Raw genomic sequence first — 8439 nt, forward strand, 5'->3', positions numbered from 1 at the left:
GAGGATAGTAATGGCAGGTATGGGCAGAATGGCCTCCTGTGCTGGATCTCACGAGGGAGTCCGCCAGCACCCCCCTCCCCCTTCACATCCATCTCCTCACGACTCTCATTCCCTCTCTCCCTCCTCTATCCCCACTCCTCTCCCCCCTCCCCGTCCCTCCCCCCCCTCCCCGTCCCTCCCCCCCCTCCCCCCCCCCTCCCCCCCGCTCCCCCCTCCCGCTCCCCCCCCTGCTCCCCCCCTCCGCTCCCCCCCTCCCGCTCCTCCCCCCCCCCCGCTCTCCCCCCCCCCCGCTCTCCCCCCCTCCCGCTCTCCCCCCCTCCCGCTCCCCCCCCTCCCACTCCCCCCCCCTCCCGCTCCCCCCCCTCCCGCTCCCCCCTCCCGCTTCCCCCCTCCCGCTTCCCCCCCCTCCCGCTTCCCCCCCCTCCCGCTTCCCCCCCCTCCCGCTCCCCCCCTCCCGCTCCCCCTCCCCTCCCCCCCCCCGCTCCCCCCCCCTCCCGCTCCCCCCCCCTCCCGCTCCCACCCCCTCCCGCTCCCCTCCCCCTCCGCTCCCCCCCCCTCCCGCTCCCCCCCCCCTCCCGCTCCCCCCCCCTCCCGCTCCCCCCCCCCCTCCCGCTCCCCCCCCTCCCGCTCCCCCCCCTCCCGCTCCCCCCTCCCGCTCCCCCCCCCTCCCGCTCCCCCCCCTCCCGCTCCCCCCCCTCCCGCTCCCCCCCTCCTCTCTCTCGCTCCGCCCTCACTCCCTCTCGCTCCCCCCTCCGCTCCCCCCTCGCTCCCCCCTCTCCTCTCTCTCGCTCCCCCCTCTCGCTCCCCCCCTCGCTCCCCCCTCTCCTCCCTCTCTCGCTCCCCCTCTCCCTCTCTCTCGCTCCGCCCTCTCCTCTCTCTCGCTCCGCCCTCTTCTCTCTCTCGCACCCCCTCTCCTCTCTCTCGCTCCGCCCTCTCCTCCCTCTCTCGCTCCCCCCTCTCTCTTACCCCTCTCTCTCACTCCCCCTCCTCCCCCCTCTCGCTCCGCCCTCTCCTCTCTCTTGCTCCCCCCTCATCCTCTCTCTCGCTCCCCCCTCCTCCTCTCTCTCGCTCCCCCCTCCTCCTCTCCCGCTCCCCCTCCTCCTCTCTCTCGCTCCCCCCTCCTCTCTCTCGCTCCCTCGCTCCCCCCTCTCTCTCGCTCCCCCCTCTCTCTCGCTCCCCCCTCTCTCTCGCTCCCCCTCTCTCTCGCTCCCCCCTCTCTCTCGCTCCCCCTCTCTCTCGCTCCCCCCTCTCTCTCGCTCCCCCCTCTCTCTCGCTCCCCCCTCTCTCGCTCCCCCCTCTCTCTCGCTCCCCCCTCTCTCTCGCTCCCCCCTCTCTCTCGCTCCCCCCTCTCTCTCGCTCCCCCTCTCTCTCGCTCCCCCCTCTCTCTCGCTCCCCCCTCTCTCTCGCTCCCCCCTCTCTCTCGCTCCCCCCTCTCTCTCGCTCCCCCCCTCTCCTCTCTCGCTCTCCTCTCCTCTCCCGCTCCCCCCTCTCCTCTCCCCCGCTCCCCCCTCTCCTCTCTCTCGCTCCCCCCTCTCGCTCCCCCTCCCTCTCTCTCGCTCCCCCCTCCTCCTCTCTCTCGCTCCCCCCTCCTCCTCTCTCTCGCTCCCCCCTCCTCCTCTCTCTCGCTCCCCCCTCCTCCTCTCTCTCGCTCCCCCCTCCTCTCTCCGCCCCCTCCTCTCTCTCTCCCGCTCCCCCCCCTCCTCTCTCGCCCCCCCTCCCTCTCTCGCTCCCCCCTCTCTCGCTCCCCCTCTCCTCTCTCTCGCTCCCCCCTCCTCCTCTCTCTCGCTCCCCCCTCCTCTCTCTCGCTCCCCCCTCCTCCTCTCTCGCTCCCCCCTCCTCCTCTCTCCCGCTCCCCCCTCTCCTCTCTCACGCCCCCCTCCTCTCTCGCTCCCCCCTCTCTCGCTCCGCCCTCTCCTCTCTCTCGCTCCCCCCTCCTCCTCTCTCGCTCCTCCCCTCCTCTCTCTCGCTCCCCCCTCCTCCTCTCTCTCGCTCCCCCCTCCTCCTCTCTCGCTCCCCCTCCTCCTCTCTCGCTCCCCCCTCCTCCTCTCTCTCGCTCCCCCCTCTCGCTCCCCCCTCCTCCTCTCTCTCGCTCCGCGCTCTCCTCTCTCTCGCCCCCCCCTCCTCTCCCCCTCTCCGGGTGGCTCTGTATGGGGACAGGGCTGGTGGATTGTGTGAATTGAGTCGGTGCTGAGTTGTAATCTGTTGTTTTGTTGTAGGGTCACATTCCTCACCAAGCGACAGGACCAAGCAGCTCGCAAAATCATGAGGTTCCTGAGACGCTGTCGGCACAGGTACTGCCTGAATTCCTCCCCAGTCCGACTGGGAATGCCAATTCCCATTCCAAAGCGGGCTCTGCTCGGTGGTGGGGGGGGGGGAGTGGGAGGGGGAGCCCTTGCCAGGAACGTCTGTTTGATGCATTCTTGTTCCCTTTCAGAATGAAGGAGTTGAAGCAATCGCAGGAGCTGGAGGGGATGCAGAAACGTGGCTTGACAACCTAACTGTGACTGGCCAACCTGCGAGGAAAACTTTGTCAAAAAAGGCGGAATGGTCCGACTGGGAAGAGGTTCCAGCGGATGACTCTGCTGTGGGAAGGAAACTAAACTGCCTGTACTGTTCCCGTCCATCCAAAACTATCAAATCACAAAAAGTTCTTAATTCCTTGCACTTCGAGTCTTAGAGACAAACGGGAGGAGTTTCCCGAGGTTTGCAACTCTTACCCGACTTGGGAAAGGGTGACCGTCTCCCACTCAACCTAACGCCTTCTTATTTCAGCTTGTGTAGGAACCGGAGAAGCGGTACAGCACTGAGAGACCAGGGGCTAACTGTGCACAGAGAGATAGATGTACGGTGGGTTCATGACAACTGAACATCAACCGAGGGAGCAGACTTCCAACAAGGAGAGGATTGGAGATTAATGGGGATTGGGGGTGAATGGGGGAGGATTGGGGGTGAATGGGGGGATTGGGGGTGAACGGGGGAGGATTGGGGGTGAACGGGGGGATTGGGGTGAACGGGGAGGATTGGGGGTGAACGGGGAGGATTGGGGGTGAACGGGGAGGATTGGGGGTGAACGGGGGGATTGGGGGTGAACGGGGAGGATTGGGGGTGAACGGGGGGGATTGGGGGTGAACGGGGGGATTGGGGGTGAACGGGGAGGATTGGGGGTGAACGGGGGGATTGGGGGTGAACGGGGGGGGATTGGGGGTGAACGGGGAGGATTGGGGGTGAACGGGGAGGATTGGGGGTGAACGGGGGGGATTGGGGGTGAACGGGGAGGATTGGGGGTGAACGGGGGATTGGGGGTGACGGGGGGATTGGGGGTGAACGGGGGGGGATTGGGGGTGAACGGGGGGGATTGGGGGTGAACGGGGGGGATTGGGGGTGAACGGGGGGATTGGGGGTGAACGGGGGGGATTGGGGTGAACGGGGGGATTGGGGGTGAACGGGGGGGGATTGGGGGTGAACGGGGAGGATTGGGGATTTATTTTAAGGCTGTGTTTGCCCAGCTTCCTCCTCTCTCCTGCACTCTGCTCCACTTCTCTGTATCGTTCAGAACACTCTTTCCCCTTCCATCTCCCTCCTCTTCTCTTGGCTCCACCTTTCTGCTCTCTCTCTATCCTCTGGACTCTTCCTCCTGTTTAGACGACCCAGACTGTGGTCATCATTTACCAGATCAGTGAAGAGACAAACTAGGACTGGACAATTAGATCATGTTTTCTTGACCGAATATTCATCCATTACCATTCCTTTCAACCTCCTTCCCCCTCAAACCCCTTCCCCTTAACCCCCTTTCCCCTCAACCTCCCTGCCCCTCAACCCCCTTCCCCCTCAACCTCCCTGCCCCTCAACCCCCCTGCCCCTCAACCCCCCTGCCCCTCAACCTCCCTGCCCCTCAACCTCCCTGCCCCTCAACCTCCCTGCCCCTCAACCTCCCTGCCCCTCAACCTCCCTGCCCCTCAACCTCCCTGCCCCTCAACCTCCCTGCCCCTCAACCTCCCTGCCCCTCAACCTCCCTGCCCCTCAACCTCCCTGCCCCTCAACCTCCCTGCCCCTCAACCTCCCTGCCCCTCAACCTCCCTGCCCCTCAACCTCCTGCCCCTCAACCTCCCTGCCCCTCAACCCCCTGCCCCTCAACCCCCCTGCCCCTCAACCCCCCTCCCTCTCCCTGTCTCTCTGTGTCCCCTGCTCTCTGTCCACCCCTCTCTCTCTCTCTCTGTCCACCCCTCGCTCTCTCTCTGTCCACCCCTCGCTCTCTCTCTCTCTCTGTCCACCCCTCTCTCTCTCTCTGTCCACCCCTCGCTCTCTCTCTCTCTCTGTCCACCCCTCGCTCTCTCTCTCTCTGTCCACCCCTCGCTCTCTCTCTCTCTGTCCACCCTCGCTCTCTCTCTCTCTGTCCACCCCTCGCTCTCTCTCTCTCTGTCCACCCCTCGCTCTCTCTCTCTCTGTCCACCCCTCGCTCTCTCTCTCTGTCCACCCCTCTCTCTCTCTCTGTCCACCCCTCGCTCGCTCTCTCTCTCTGTCCACCCCTCTCTCTCTCTGTCCACCCCTCGCTCGCTCTCTCTCTGTCCACCCCTCGCTCTCTCTCTCTCTGTCCACCCCTCGCTCTCTCGCTCTCTGTCCACCCCTCTCTCTCTCTCTGTCCACCCCTCGCTCTCTCTCTCTGTCCACCCCTCGCTCTCTCTCTCTCTCTCTGTCCACCCCTCGCTCTCTCTCTCTCTGTCCACCCCTCGCCCTCTCTCTCTCTGTCCACCCCTCGCTCTCTCTCTCTGTCCACCCCTCGCTCTCTCTCTCTCTGTCCACCCCTCGCTCTCTCTCTCTGTCCACCCCTCGCTCTCTCTCTCTCTGTCCACCCCTCGCTCTCTCTCTCTCTGTCCACCCCCTCTCTCTCTCTGTCCACCCCTCGCTCTCTCTCTCTCTCTGTCCACCCCTCGCTCTCTCTCTCTCTCTGTCCACCCCTCGCTCTCTCTCTCTCTCTGTCCACCCCTCGCTCTCTCTCTCTGTCCACCCCTCGCTCTCTCTCTCTCTGTCCACCCCTCGCCTCTCTCTCTCTCTGTCCACCCCTCGCTCTCTCTCTCTGTCCACCCCTCGCTCTCTCTCTCTGTCCACCCCTCGCTCTCTCTCTCTCTGTCCACCCCTCGCCCTCTCTCTGTCCACCCCTCGCTCTCTCTCTCTGTCCACCCCTCGCTCTCTCTCTCTGTCCACCCCTCTCTCTCTCTCTGTCCACCCCTCGCTCTCTCTCTCTCTCTGTCCACCCCTCGCTCTCTCTCTCTGTCCACCCCTCGCTCTCTCTCTCTCTCTCTGTCCACCCCTCTCTCTCTCTCTGTCCACCCCTCGCTCTCTCTCTCTGTCCACCCCTCGCTCTCTCTCTCTCTCTGTCCACCCCTCGCTCTCTCTCTCTCTGTCCACCCCTCTCTCTCTCTGTCCACCCCTCGCTCTCTCTCTCTGTCCACCCCTCTCTCTCTCTCTCTGTCCACCCCTCGCTCTCTCTCTCTCTGTCCACCCCTCGCTCTCTCTCTCTCTGTCCACCCCTCGCTCTCTCTCTCTCTGTCCACCCCTCGCTCTCTCTCTGTCCACCCCTCGTTCTCTCTCTCTGTCCACCCCTCGTTCTCTCTCTCTCTGTCCACCCCTCGCTCTCTCTCTCTCTGTCCACCCCTCGCTCTCTCTCTCTCTGTCCACCGCTCTCTCTCTCTCTGTCCACCCCTCGCTCTCTCTCTCTCTCTGTCCACCCCTCGCTCTCTCTCTCTGTCCACCCCTCGCTCTCTCTCTCTGTCCACCCCTCGCTCTCTCTCTCTGTCCACCCCTCGCTCTCTCTCTCTGTCCACCCCTCGCTCTCTCTCTCTCTGTCCACCCCTCGCTCTCTCTCTCTCTGTCCACCCCTCGCTCTCTCTCTCTCTGTCCACCGCTCTCTCTCTCTGTCCACCCCTCGCTCTCTCTCTCTCTCTGTCCACCCCTCGCTCTCTCTCTCTGTCCACCCCTCTCTCTCTCTGTCCACCCCTCGCTCTCTCTCTCTCTGTCCACCCCTCGCTCTCTCTCTCTGTCCACCCCTCGTGCTCTCCCCTTACCTCGCACTGCCTTAAGTTGATCTTTCTCTACACCCGAGCTGTGACTGTAACACTACATTCTGCACCCTCTCCTCCTTCCCTATGTACTCTATGAACGGTATGCTTTGTCTGTACAGCGCGCAAGAAACAATACTTTTCCCTGTGTCCCAGTACATGGGACAATAATAAATCAAATCAATATTTCTTCCCTTCTCTCTGTCATCTCTCTCCCTCCCTCCATCCTTCTTTCAGCATCTGTCTCAGCATCTCTCTCTCTCTCTCTCTCTCCCAGCATCTCCGTCTCTCTCTCTCTCTCCTCCCCCCCCCTTTCTGTGTGTGTGTGTAAGCATTGTTGGACTCCCTTTACAATTGTTGCGCCCACCCTGCGCTTGCTGTGTGAGGTGTCTCCCCCCTCTCCTGGGGGAAGTCCCGAGCTGTGGTCCGTGCTGAGGGGGAGCTACATTGCCTCCCTAGACCCCCTCCGTCCGAACGCTGGGCTGAGATTCTCTATTCTGTGTCCAACTGATGACAAAACCTCGCTGTGGAGACAGCGTAAGTTAAAACGAGATGTATAAAGTCCTGGGACATGCAACAAAGACTGTAAATAGTGTATATGAAGCTGATATATTGGATATGGACCGAGCTTGTTTGATATTTCACACAGACTGCTTGGATGTGTGAGCTGAGGAACAGCTGCTCACCATTTATATAACTGCATGATTTAACTGTACCAATCTGTATGAAGGATAATTTGTGTATCTGTGACACTACGTCAGGGTGGACCGAGGATGAGGGTGGTGAATGTATGTGGAGGCAGTCGAGTTTACACCACCGAACCCCTCCACGGCGCTGCCAAGGATTAACTCGAGTCTTTCGAACGGAGTTGTAACATTTCTGCTGTGCACGGGGACGGGTAAATCTGATTGGTTAGAAACTAAGGAACCCAAATGGATTCCAGAAACCCGGGGCATCAAAATCCAACTCCTGACACGATCGACGGGATTCCTCCCGCAGTTTTCATCAACAGGGGAAGGCCAGCTGGCTGAGGGCTTCATGGCCACGGGGTGAGGAGTGGGCTGTGACGAAGTGTGTTCCAATTTGAACGATCTGTCTGGAGCGTGACGGACATTGTCTGGAGAGTGACGGACATTGTCTGGAGCGTGACGGACATTGTCTGGAGCGTGACGGACATTGTCTGGAGAGTGACGGACATTGTCTGGAGCGTGACGGACATTGTCTGGAGAGTGACGGACATTGTCTGGAGAGTGACGGACATTGTCTGGAGCGTGACGGACATTGTCTGGAGAGTGACGGACATTGTCTGGAGAGTGACGGACATTGTCTGGAGCGTGATGGACATTGTCTGGAGCGTGACGGACATTGTCTGGAGCGTGACGGACATTGTCTGGAGCGTGACGGACATTGTCTGGAGAGTGACGGACATTGTCTGGAGCGTGACGGACATTGTCTGGAGCGTGACGGACATTGTCTGGAGCGTGACGGACATTGTCTGGAGCGTGACGGACATTGTCTGGAGCGTGACGGACATTGTCTGGAGCGTGACGGACATTGTCTGGAGCGTGACGGACATTGTCTGGAGCGTGACGGACATTGTCTGGAGAGATCCCGCCTGTAACTCCGAGCGGTGACAGTAGGGTGTGTCTTGTTGATTTGAGCTCAGACCTGAGCTGCTGGATATGATTTATTGGCCTGTATTAGCCTGTTGACTGGGGCCAATCCCAACCTCAGGAGGTCAGAGAGTCGCTACAGTGCGGAAGGAGGCCATTTGGCCCATCGGGTCTGCCCCGACCACAATCCCACCCAGCCCCTAACCCCCATGTATTTGCGTCAGCTAGTCCCCCTGACACTAAGGGGCAATTTAGCACGGCCAATCCACCTAACCCGCACATCTTTGGAGCGTGGGAGGAAACCGGAGCACCCGGAGGAAACCCACGCAGACACGGGGAGAACGTACAAACTCTTCACAGACGGGAATCAAACCCGGCTCCCTGGCACTGTGAGGCAGCAGTGCAAACCACTGTGCCACCGTGTGAGTGGGATGACTGCAGTGTGGGAAGAGGGCTGTCCCCAGCGAGGGCAGTTGTAGTCTAAGCGAGTGCACACACAGACTGGTGAAAGCTGCCTCTGTGAAGATATGAAACATTTGGATGTTGGAGTTGGGGCCGGTCTAACGCGGTGCTTCCGGGAGGAGGCTGGAACCTAGATATTGTGCAGGATTGAGTGTAGTTACCCTGCGATCAGATGGGGATCTCTCCCAGTGAGCGCAGTCACTGTGTACTGTATGTGTTACAGCTCTATTCATGGACAAGTCACCATTAATCCCCCTGGGATAGAATGAAATGGCCTTTCCCTGGCGAGCGAGCTTGGCTTCCTGCCT

General features: G+C 61.5%; 1 long non-coding RNA gene across 1 annotated transcript; it reads right to left on the reverse strand.

Moving 5' to 3' along the window:
• Positions 1-3470: 3470 nt before the first annotated feature.
• On the reverse strand, positions 3471-4486 carry LOC144490245 (uncharacterized). Its single transcript, XR_013497193.1, has 3 exons — positions 4425-4486; positions 4121-4261; positions 3471-3717 (listed from the first exon to the last, which is right to left on the reverse strand). It is a non-coding gene; the product is annotated as an uncharacterized LOC144490245 (long non-coding RNA).
• Between the last annotated feature and the right edge of the window lie 3953 nt (positions 4487-8439).

The sequence above is a fragment of the Mustelus asterias genome, unplaced genomic scaffold, assembly GCF_964213995.1.
Source record: "Mustelus asterias unplaced genomic scaffold, sMusAst1.hap1.1 HAP1_SCAFFOLD_3067, whole genome shotgun sequence".
NCBI lineage: Eukaryota > Metazoa > Chordata > Chondrichthyes > Carcharhiniformes > Triakidae > Mustelus > Mustelus asterias.